This window comes from Microcaecilia unicolor, chromosome 10, assembly GCF_901765095.1.
Source record: "Microcaecilia unicolor chromosome 10, aMicUni1.1, whole genome shotgun sequence".
NCBI lineage: Eukaryota > Metazoa > Chordata > Amphibia > Gymnophiona > Siphonopidae > Microcaecilia > Microcaecilia unicolor.
The window spans coordinates 47,955,402-47,967,930 of record NC_044040.1 but is presented as its reverse complement, the minus strand read 5'-3'; the positions used below and the strand labels follow the sequence as shown (position 1 = coordinate 47,967,930).

The 12,529-nt window shown below is 40.5% G+C and overlaps 1 long non-coding RNA gene across 1 annotated transcript in view; it reads right to left on the bottom strand.

Moving 5' to 3' along the window:
- Positions 1–2,084: 2,084 nt before the first annotated feature.
- LOC115479307 overlaps positions 2,085–12,529 on the bottom strand; it is a 20,100-nt gene continuing 9,655 nt past the window's right edge. The window contains exons 2-3 of the long non-coding RNA XR_003943648.1: positions 5,620–5,631; positions 2,085–2,095 (exon numbers count right to left, since the gene is read on the bottom strand). This is a non-coding gene — a long non-coding RNA (uncharacterized LOC115479307). The remainder of the gene's footprint in view (positions 2,096–5,619; positions 5,632–12,529) is intronic.

The following is a 12,529-nucleotide window of genomic DNA, read 5'->3' as shown; positions in this document are numbered from 1 at the left end:
TTTCCCTGTAAATATCTATGTTCCAGCTTGCATATTTATTTATTTATTCTTTTGATTTTTAATCCGCTTCTCCCCAGAGGCTATAAAGCAGCTCATAAAAATTAAAATTTTATAACATTACATAGGGAATATTACAATAATAACAGATTAAAATAACACAACCATCCAGTTAAAATTACATCATAAAATATTATTAAAAGCAATATCAAAGAGCCGTGCTTCTTATGCATTCCTAAAACAATATCTGTAATTAATTTAAGATCAAAACCAAATCGAAACTGTGCATGAGAAAGATCTTCTTTTAGTTTCATATAGGCAGCTTTGTTGGAACATCAACACTCACTCAGGCTTGTATTGTTTTTGTGTTACTTTTTGTTTACTATGCCGGTGATTCCCAACCTTTCTTATGCTGTTGAATTCCCACCCCATTCATTCCCTGGCATCACCTCCCCTCTCCTCTCCCCAGCTTTATCTTCCATCTTGTGTCCCACGCCTCACTGGCAACATCACTTTCTTTCCCTCTCCCACCCTCTGGCATCATCATCAACATCCCTTCCATTTGTCCTCCCACTCCCTAGCCAGGGCCGTGCCGATGCGGTAAGCGAGGTAAGCATGGCAGGAGGGCGCCATCCTCTGGGGGGCGCCCCGCCGCACCATGCTTACCTCGCCCTCTTCTCCCCAGATCCTTTTTTTTTTGGTTTAAATTTACCTCTCCGGCGCGCGGCAGCGTAAGTGAGAAGGAGGCGGCGCTCCCCCGGCCGCCCCGACGTGTCTTCCCTTCGCTCGGTTCCGCCTTCTTCTGATGTCATTTCTGATGTCAGAAGAAGGCGGGACACAGCGAAGGCAAGACACGTCGGGGCGGGGGAGCGCCGCCTCCTTCTCATTAACGCTGCCTACGCTGCAAGCGCCGGAGAGGTAAATTTAAACAAAAAAATGGATCTGGGGAGAAGAGCGCTAGTAGTGTAGCGCTCGTTTTCGGGGGGGGGGGCGCCGGAGAGGCGGAATGAGGGGGGGGGGGGCGCTGGAGAGGCCAACTGCAGGGGGGCGCCGGAGACCCTAGGCACGGCCCTGTCCCTAGCATTACCATCTTTCCTTTGTAATACCCCATGATATGGGTATTACTAGAGCCTACTTGAGGCCCTGTGTGTGTGTGTGGGGGGGGGGGGGGGGGGGGGGGGGGAGGGGGGGATATCCCTGCCAGCGTCAAATTTGCTCCCAGAGGAAATAATGGAAGTTACACAGCTGTGGCAAGCCAGCAACAGTACATATTATCTTGATCTCTTGCAAGAAGAAAATTGGTCTGGGTCTGCATTGCAACCTCCTCAAAGGAACTGAAAGATGAGTTTTGGTTAAAAGGTTTATTTGGCCATGTAATCAGGTAGAGTAGAAGGCAGATAAAATATCAATACTGACTCCTACTCCTGTTGGTCTCAAATACATTTCTTTCTTTTAGCTAATTATCTCATAAATGTCACCGTGAGGGGGTATACAGAATACTGTCCCTCACCCTTAAGAAGGATCCCTCAGAGCCTGAGCCACCTTAAGGTCACTAGTCCCACCTGGGAGGAAGTGAACCCAGAAGGGTAGAGTAAAAACCAGTTCCAGGGCCAGGGCAGGGCCAGACTGAGGTTAAGGAGGCCCAGGGAAGGAAGAACTGAAGCCTCAGCAAATGCTGCTACAACTTATGTTTAATGATCATGACACAGGTGACGCAAGCCACCCTTTTTTCTTATATGAGACTTGCGAGACTTAATGAACTCGGAGAAGGACAGAGAAGAGCTTACAGGCTGTGTTTGGGGCGTGGCAGTCCCACCAACCAGAGACTGTGTTTTGGCCCTGCAAACCAGAGGCCAGCTTCAGACTGTATTTACTGAACTGCAGAGGCGATTCACCTTGTGTTCCTGATCCTGTGACATAACAGGCCTCAGGATTCAATTAATAAAGCACTTGTTTTTGTTTATATACCTTTGCCTACTGTGTTATTTCGCAGGCCCACTATCAACCCTCGCTCGAGGTATCACACTCACTTTTCCTGACATTTGCCATTTGGAAAATTTCAACTCTTCTTTGCTGCTTTTCATTCAACACATGGATCCTCTTTAGATAAGTGGTGATAAAGACAATATAGGGTTTCTTATACCAAACTGCACTAGCGATTCATGGAGTAGCAATGTAGTCAAAGCCCATTCACTTTGAATGGGCTTCGTTGGCATTGCTGCACGGGAATCGCTAGCACAGCTTGGTAAAAGAGGCCCATAATTATGCTACCATTTTTACTCATTGTTCTAGTCAGGATTATTCTCCTTGATTTTTATAATCACTATGGAGCTCTTTTACTAAGCTGTGTAAGGCGCTAATACATGCCTAATATAGCAAAAATTGCCTAACGCAGGAAGTGCTAAAGTGGTCCATGTTAGTTTTGCCATCTGTGCATGCTAGCCACATGGTAATCATTTTTTTGTATTTTTTTTGGTGGAAGTGTGTCAGGGGTGGAGAATGGTCATGGATGTACTAAACAGCTGGTACCTGCACATCATTGCCACGGTAACAGGGTAGTGCATCTATAATGTAGGAGTCCTTAACGCCACCTAAATAGGAGACAGTAAGTGCTCCCGCAGTAACTTTTTTAAATGGCCACATGTTAATGCTAACATTAGTGTACAGTCATTAATGAAACAAACTGAAAAAGCCCTTTTGATGGCTAGGCTACAAATGGGCTTAATGTGCGGGAAAGGCCCCCACCATTGTGAGTATGTTTATTGATTCCTTGATATACCACCTTTTGTAATCAAATCAAACAATGTTGATCAAAGTAAGAACAGAACTCCATGTATGATAGGAAAACCTAGACATAAAAAGAAAAATTAGAGGGGGCTAGGAAAATAGGGGTCACTGAAGAGAAGGCCAATCAGAGAGTTGGGTTAGTTCCAAATAGGGGAAAAAATAGAGATATGCTGTCCATGGGAGAAACTAGCAGATGATGATCCAGGGAATGCCATGTTATCTGAAGTAAAACACACAGAGTTGAATCAGGGATGGAATTTGTGCACAATCAGTCTCCAAGGGTCATTTCCATCATGCACATTTAAGAATACTTCAGTGTGGGTGGAATATTACTTTATGCATATCCTTTGTCTCAACCCCTGTTCCTTCTACTAGCTAAATTTTGAAAAGGAGACTTTACGATGATTTTCCTTTAAAAATATCCTTGCAATCTCTTGCGTATGTTGCAGGGCAATTCTATAAAGTATGTGTTAACAGTTACATGTCAATTGAATGTGTAATTCATTAGAAGAATGGTATATGGGTGCATATGTGTGCACATCAATGTATAAATGCCACAAATTTGCCTAAGCCCTATTCTTTAAATACACGTATATTACATAACTTGTGTCTTACAGGGAGGCATTGCAGCCCTTATATGGAAACCTGCCCCCCTAGTGGTAGTACCCACGACTACTGCCAGACATTGTTTACTCCATATTGGATTAAAGTGCCAGTGACAGCAGGAGTGACTGGGCATTGCTCCTGCCCAGGACACTATGATACCAGGGATTATATTTCGGAAGGCCTAGAAGGCCGTCAAGAGGGTGAGGAAGGGGTTGGTGAGGGTTTCATGCTTTTGGGTGCCCTGGTGGGAGAGGGGTATTTCTGGGATGCACTACCACTTGATGGGATGATTTTACTGCCTGGAAGAATTGGGATGAGGAGACTGGTTGAGAGTTTATTTTATGGCATGGCCTTGTTGAGAAGGGCATCCTTGCAGGCTATTCAGCTTTGGGGAAAGGTGAGGCCCAATGCCCACATCTATTTGATCCAGTTCCAGCCCCTTCACAATGTGGCCCAGAAGGATCAGGCTATGGCTTGATTGTCCAATTCTTCCAGGCAGTAAAATCAACCCAGCAAGCCACAGTATAGTATTTACATAGTAATGAGCTGCTTTACATGCATTTGCATGTTTTGCATCTCATTACTGTATACCCAGTGTTGACTTAAATAATGCTGTGTTAGAGAAAGTCAACTTGCAGTAGTACCCTTTATGTTATGTTAAGGGGTAAATAACATGAGTTTTAAATATTTTATCTAGTACTTGGGACCCTTTTACAAATAATGTTATTGTAGTAGAACATTTGTCAGGATACAGAACATACAAGATGGACAGACAAAGCCTCAGGAAATACCATTCAATCCAATCAGACATTGCCCCCGTTTTCAGGGCAAGGCTTTTATCCCAAACGGAAATAGCGAGTGTTGTGCTAGTTACTCTTTGAAAGTAATAAATTAAGTTTCTAGTTACTTTTCAGCTTAATGTAATTAGTACAGTAATTAAATTACTCATTTAGGAAAGTAATTGAGTACTGATTACAGTTAATGCTTAGAGTAACTAATTGCTTTTCCTTTACTGATAGCACATCCAAGAATACTTATGGTAAAAGCCTTATGGTACGTGAAGAGGTAAAATATCCATCTTATACACAGCCCCAATGTGACTATTGCATAGCTTCATTGCTTGATGCTTATTTCAGTGAGGTTTGACCAACTCATGCCAACCATATCCTCTGTCATTTCATGTCATGTTGTGCTAGTTACTCTTCAAAAGTAATTAATTACAGTTACTGGGATAGTGAATAAGTAGCTGAGGGGTCCTTTTACAAAAGCGTGCTGAAAAATTCCTTGCAGTAGTGTAGGTGCGGGTTTTGGGTGTGCGCCAATCCATTTTTCAGCGCTCCTGTAAAAAAGGCCTCTTTTTTTTTGTTGAAAATGGACATGCGGCAAAATGAAAATTGCCGCGCGTCCATTTTGGGTCTGAGACCTTACTGCCAGTCATTGACATAGCAGTAAAGAATCCGGGCGGTAATGACCTACGCGCATGAAATGCCACTTGGTGCACGTCCATTATGCAAATCCGAAAATAAAAAATAATTTTCAGACGCGCGCCAAAATGAAATTACTGCAAGACCCACACAGTAGTCGGGCAGTAACTCCATTTTGGCGTGCGTTGGGTGCTCGTAGATGCTTATACGGCTTAGTAAAAGGGGCCCTAAGTATTTTATTGATTACTGCAAGAAAGTAATTAATTACAGTAACTAATTACTAGTAACTCAATATCGCACAACACTGGAAATAGCAAACATAACATGATAAAGTTTCTGCACTGACTGTACTGCAGGCATTTTGTGAAATAAGATCTCCAGTGCACACTTTTCATTAAGTAAAACTCAGTTTCTTCCTTTGTTATGTTATGTTATGTTATGAGGGACTTATCCCTAGCCAACTCTCTAATATAAGATTCAAGGCTAGTTACATTCAATTTAAAATAAATAAGCTGACAACAAATGTCAGAAATTACTCGATTTCAAAAATAATAAAAAGCAAATATTAAAACCCCCAGGCCTAACAAATAAATATGTTTTTAAGGCTTTGCGAAATAGAAGGTAACTCCCCAGCAAGCGTAATTTAAAAGGAAGATTGAGAAAAAGCAGCTTTAAACCACACATTTTTTGTTGAAGGAAAAGCTAACAGTAAGTAATTAAACCTTCTAGAGATTGTCCTAGATTTTAACACTGTAGCCAACTGAGATCCACCTTCAGGGCAAGTACCTTCCAAAAACTTAAATACTAAACAAAGTGCCTTAAAAATGACCTGCGTCCTTACAGGCAACCAATGCAATGTTTCTAACAAGACATACATGATCCAACTGAGTTTTCCAAAAGATAAGCCTAGTGGCTGAATTATGAATCATTTGAATTCTAGAAAGTTGCTTGGAGGACAGACCCAAATATATGAGTTTCCATAACCTAAAAGTGATAATAGTTAGTTGTACAATGATCTTAAAGTGATCTTCTAAAAAGTAAGATCTTAGCATAGCTGTTTTAACTTGACATAGGCTTTTCTAATTAAACATTAATCTGTGCCTCCATTGTTAAAGATGAATCCAGTATCACTCCCAAAATCCATCATCACCCAAGATTACCTATGTACAGATGCACTAAAGGGTAAGAGGCCACTATATATATATATATATATATATATATATATATATATATATATATATATACAGTATATATATATATATATATATATATATATATATATATATATATATATATATATATATATCTCAAAGTATGGATGGCAATAACTAACAATTAACGAATTAACGCATGGAGCAGAGTAAGAAAATCAAAAGAACTATTCCAATCTGAATTGCCTTGAATATCTGCCATAGACATTAAAAACCGAGGGGCCTTTATACTAAAGGGTTGGCGTGCAGCAATGGGCTTGCCTCATGCCAATCCGGAAGTACTACCAGGCTACCACAGGAGCTCGGCATTAGTTCCCACCCCCAGCACGCGCCATTTCCGGTTCTACAAAAATATTTTCTATTTTTATAGTGCCGGTGCTTACCTGGGAGGTGGGGATAGTGCTGGGCAGACTTATACGGTCTGTGCCAGAGCCGGTGGTGGGTGGCGGGGCGGGTGGTTGGGAGGTGGGAATAGTGCTGGGCAGACTTGTGCGGTTTGTGCCCTGAAAAAGACAGGTACAGATCAAGGTAAGGTATACACAAAAAATGACACATGTGAGTTTGTCTTGTTGGGCAGACTGGGTGGACCGTGCAGGTCTTTTTCTGCCATCATCTACTATGTTACTATGTTACCACAGGAGCCTGGCGTTAGTTCCCACCCCCAGCACGTGCCATTTCTGGTTCTACAAAAATATTTTCTATTTTTGTAGTGCCGGTGTTTACCTGGCAGTAATCAGGCAGTGCCATGTGCTGCCTGGCTACTGCCGAGTTAGCGTCTGAGCCCTTACCGCCACCTCAATGAATGACGGTAAGAGCTCCCCCCAAAATGGCCACAGGGTAAGTGGTTCATGTACCGCACGGCCATTTTTTTGTCAAGAAGAAAACACAGCCATTTATCCACTGCGGTAAAAGGGGACTCAGTGCATGCTAAGCGCAGGCCCCCTTTTACTGCAGCTTAGTAAAAGGACCCCTGAATTTTAGATACAACATAGAAATAGGACTTGAGAATTCTCAGTTGGGACTTGTCAATTTCCACTAGTATTTTAGAAAAGGATCAGCCAATATAGAGCCTTTACTAAAAACTATGAAGGAATGAATGCGTATGTGCCAGCTACATGCAGTAGGGGTATCCATTTTACAAATCTCAACTTCTAAAATATCAACAGGGCCAACATAATAACATACACATCTTGGTATCAGCACTTAAAAGTGTATGTTGGTATTTCAGAACATACTCATGAACGTGCTGATATATAGATACACCACCTTGGGTGAAACACTTTCATAAAGGCAGTTAATAAATCCCAATAAATAAAATAAATTAAAAAGATGTGTATCTGTGTCATTTTAGAAACCTCCACATCTGTATGCTCTCAGTTAAGAATAAAGTCTGCAATCATTAGGCAGAATCGACTGGGGGGGGGGGGGGGTAGGGATAGAACAAGGGGATTAAGGGGACAACCTTCCCTAATTGCTTCTGTAGAGCGTGCCGAAAACAAGCACTTTCAAAAATCCTAAATGTGCTCGGGAGCAGCTATAAATCCAGATGTTCAGAATGATGAGCATGGGCTTTCATTTTTTTTGTTACATTTGTACCCCGCGCTTTCCCACTCATGGCAGGCTCAATGTGGCTATAGAGGGTTAAGTGACTTGCCCAGAATCACAAGGAGCTGCCTGTGCCTGAAGTGGGAATTGAACTCAGTTCCTCAGGACCAAAGTCCACCACCCTAACCACTAGGCCACTCCTTTCTAAAATGAGGAATACATATGTTTATTTTGGCCCCTCCTTAGTCCCACCCTAACCGTGCCTCCTTGCCATATATGAGACACAATTGTATGCTATGCCATTATTTAGCTTTGTGGTTAAAATTTTATTTTATTTTTTTGTTACATTTGTACCCCACACTTTCTGTGCCTGAAGTGGGAATCAAACTCAGTTACTCAGGACCAAAGTTCACCACCCTAAACACTAGGCCACTCCTCCATGCTGAAAGGCATGGGGCAACTATATGACCACTGATGCATGTAATAGATATGAAATACTTAATTTTTCATTCTTCAAATGCACATGGACTCACACTGAACATACATGTTCTATGTAAGCATTTATTGATTTTTAAATTATTGTTTTTATATTTATTTATATTTTATATACTGCATTGCATAATTATTCATGTAATGAGATACTTTTTATGTATATATTCTTTGTTTTAGTTTTACCCTGATGCAACCCGTGGGTGAAATGTGGCCACGTCGGGTAATTGTTTAATAAACCACTTCTCTTTTTATTATTTTTGATCTGCTTTACTTGTTTGTTTGTGATCTGTGGGCAGATCTCATCCTTTTTGTTGGATTGTCCCCTTGCCATGTATACATATTTGCAATTTATACATGTATATCCCAGCTTTCTAAAAATGGGGATTCTCTGTTTATTTGATATGCACATGTAAATGCCAGTATTTACACATACAAATTGCAAATAGGGCTTAAAAAAACCACCTAAACATTGATTTCACCCCCCCCACCCCCCACAAAGAAGAGGAATCAAAGCAATACAGCTTTAGAGAAGGAGGGGAAAAGATGCTTTTAAAGTTTGCATATCATTATGTAAGATTGAGCTGGTAAGGTTGCAAGATCCACATGCAAGTGGAATCCCACAGATTTGCTTACCAAATTTACATTGTTGATATAGTACACCAAGAATGTGGCCTGCTGTGTTCTTAAAATATGTCTAAATGGGTTCTTTTGTCTAAGCTGTAGGTGGGAAATGGGTATGTCCTCTAGGTTTTCCATTTCAGTTGATGAAAGAGAAATAAACATGCTTCATTGCTAGCTCTGTCAAGCTGCTTTATCTTGATGCCCTTTTATTGCTCCCTGTCTTCTGACAGCATGCTTTAGAAACAAATATCTGATCTGGAGAAGGGGACCTTCCCCATGTGCCTACTGAAGCCAAAAGTTTATGATGGTAATGAACTGGGGAAAGCAGTCTTGCATAATCTCCATCACATATGCATTGCCAGGGAGGGCTGCATCCATATCAAGGACTTAAAGACAGAAAGAGCGGACATGCAAAAAGGCTGAGCTATCCCCTGGATTCTATATATGGTGCGCCGAGTAGTACGTGTAATTTTGTGTGTGCAGCCAATTTATGTGTGCTAAATTGCTTAGGGTTCCTTTTACAAAGGCACACTGAAAAGTGGCTTGTGGTAGTGTAGGCATGGGTTTTGGGCATGCGTAGAAACATTTTTCATCGCACCTGTAAAAAGGCCTCTTTTTTTTCCTGAAAATGGACCTGCGGCAAAATCAAAATTGCCGCGCGCCCATTTTAGGTCTCTGACCTTACCGCCAGCCATAGACCTAGAGGTAAAGAATTTGGGTGGTAAAGACCTACAGACGTTAGATGCCACTTGACATGCGTCTACTACATGTGTCCAAAAATAAAGATTATTTTTCATACACACGCCAAAAATGAAATTACCGCAAGAGCCATGTGGTAGTTGGGCGGTAAGTCCATTTTGGCATGTGTCGGGTGCGTGTAGGCACCTATACGGCTTAGTAAAAGGGGCCCTTAATGAGCCACTTAGTCATGATAATTGGGTGATCAACACTCAGTTATCAACACTAATTGGAATTAATTGGAATTTACGTGCGCTTCTTTCTAGGAGTATTCTATAAAGAGGCATGCGTAAATTCCCACATGTGCAGTCAAAAAAAGGGGTGTGGTCATAGGAGGAGTATGGGTGGGTCGGGTCCATTAATCAGATGTATGTGCATGGATACTGAATTCGGGTCTATGCACCTAGATTTAGGTTCAGGCCAGCTTTTCACTGGCGTAAATGGCTGCGCCTAAATCTAGGTGCACCCACTTGGCCTAAGCATATTCTATCAACTACATCTGAATGTAGGTACAGCTTATAGAATACGCCTAGATTTTAGGTGCCATATATAGAATCAGGTCCTATGTATACCTGTGTCTGTGTGTCTGGGGGGGGGGGTCAAGGATTTACCCACTGAGGTAGCTGAAATCCAGTTAAACTCCCTAATGCTTCAAGTAGAGAGTGACAAGAAGGAATAGAAACTAAATATAGGGGTCCTTTTACCAAGCTATGTTAAGAAATGGGTTTAGTGTGCCCTTAAGTGGGGATGGGTGAGAAGTTAATTAGCTCATGATTTTACATTGGCAAACATGACTTTGCTCTGCAAATCATCATGATTATTATCATCAGAACTTTTAATGGGATTCATGCTTACAGGTTTTTATGAAATTAACCAGCCCTTTGCCTGCAGATTAGTTGACTTCTAATTTTTGGAGCACGTTTGAATGTTTTTACAACATGACATAATTTATGGTATTCTTTTGTGGCTATATTTTCACAAAGTACCTTCCATTCTACACTCGTTATTAAAAACTGATTAAAATATTCCCCTGAGTCAATCATGAGATTGATCATGAGTAGTGCTGTAAGATATGCTGTTGATAATTTTTATAACCACCCTAAAACTGACAGTTAAAAGAGAGCGTTTCCTCTCAGAATGAAATTCCTCAGAATCATCAGTTTTGAGCCAACACCATAACGCCTCATTAAGATTGTTCAGAAAAGTAAATTAGTCGTAGCTACAACACTGAGCAGAGGATACTTCTAGCATATAGGTATTAACAGCAAAAACTGGCCCGAGGCTACAATCAGAGTGGGATCAAAGAAAGTAAAAGAAAAAAAGATGGATAGAAACCGACAGCTTAACTATTATAAAAATGCTTCCTGGGATGTCAACACCTATAAATCTGTACATCTGAGTTATAAGATTGGGTTGTATTTATCAAAGCAATATAGCATGAAGTATAGTGTGAAACAGAAAATATGTAATACTATGATGGGAGGAAAATAACTTGCACCAGTGTCACATCACTTACTTATTCATGAAACTTGGCTAAAATTCATCTTTAGGAAAAACTACTTCTGTATTGTACTATCAGACCTGGTTCCTTGTCAGCAATATCTATTTACAATTAATCCTGAATGTTGAAAGCCACGTGTAATGAAAGTTGCGCAATATAAATCCCACTGACATTATTATATGCATGAGAACAGGGCTCTGTCGTGTTGGCTAAGTAATTTCTTTATATTGGGTTACCTGAATAAACTCAGAAGCAAGGATGTAATGAATTTCAATTGAATATTGAGCAGTTCTGTGAAGTCTCTGCGTAGCATGCTTTACCAGCTATTTCCTTCACACTTTCAATGTCTTCTGATTCATTTTGATCATCTTGTTTAGAATAAGCCCAAGCGCATGAAAGAAACCACTTTCCTATGAAAATGTTAATAAAAGATTAACGTAGCCCTTCAAGTTTTCATGTAAATGCAATGCAAAAGTAACAATGTTAATTCTAATGAAGTTCTTTGAACCCCAAATTATCATATTTTCCACTGTATTAAGGAAATCTTTCATAGCTCCTGAGTAACAGAATTAATTTAACATGAGCAACCATGGGAAACAATATGCTGAATTAGAAATGGTCATACTACACTAGTAATAGTTTAATGTATGTCATTGAAATTGGCCCCAGCACTGGGCTTAAGTGGTCATATTATTTATTCAAGTGCCTGGTTTAAATCTATGTTTTTACTTCTAAGATGTTAAAATTTTGAAAATTGGAATGCATACAGCAGATCACATTGGACTATGACCTCTGTAGATTCACTACAATATGTAAAAGCCTTGTTTATCATCCAAACATTAATAATACTCCCCCTGATATTCAATATGCAATGGACAGTGTATTTTTCAAATGCTAGCTGCTGTATAATTCTCAGATATTTAGCATTGGTATCTGGGTGACACGATTTTCCAGGTAGAAGTTGGCTGGGAGAAGGGGGAGAAAATAGAAGAACCTTTGCAGAAACTCACAGTCAGCACAGCCAGTAAAAGGTGATCCAGAGAGCGAAGAACATGCAAAGGTTCAACCAATCAAATTTTATTGAGGAAAGACCCAACCTGGCCAAGTTTGGCTTTGCCTTCATCAAATTCGTTCAAAATAAATACTGAAAGGTTGAGTAAAAAGCACATCTTTGACAGAATATCAAGTCTTCACTTGCTTGTTGTGTGTCTTCAATGCACTACTTATTTGGGCGGTCTATTGCTCATGCTTGATTTATTCTTATTGTACACCGCCTTGAGTGAATTCTTTCGAAAAGGCGGTAAATAAGTCCTAATAAATAAACCAACACTCAGATATGTAAATAGGTAAAGGAGCCCTTTTACTAAAGGGTGTTAAGCCCTAACATGATTAGCATTGTGAAAAACATGCAACTGTAAAATTTGCACTATTTTTGCCTGTTAGTGCACGTTACTATTTACAAATTATTTTTTAGAGAGAGTATGTCATGAGCATGGAAGTGTTATGCTAGCATGTTTGCATTAGCTTGTGTGAACTGGTGTCACAACTGTCAGGAATGGTGAGCCCTTGGACCAAAGCTGGAGCTTTGGCAGACAAATCACCTGGGA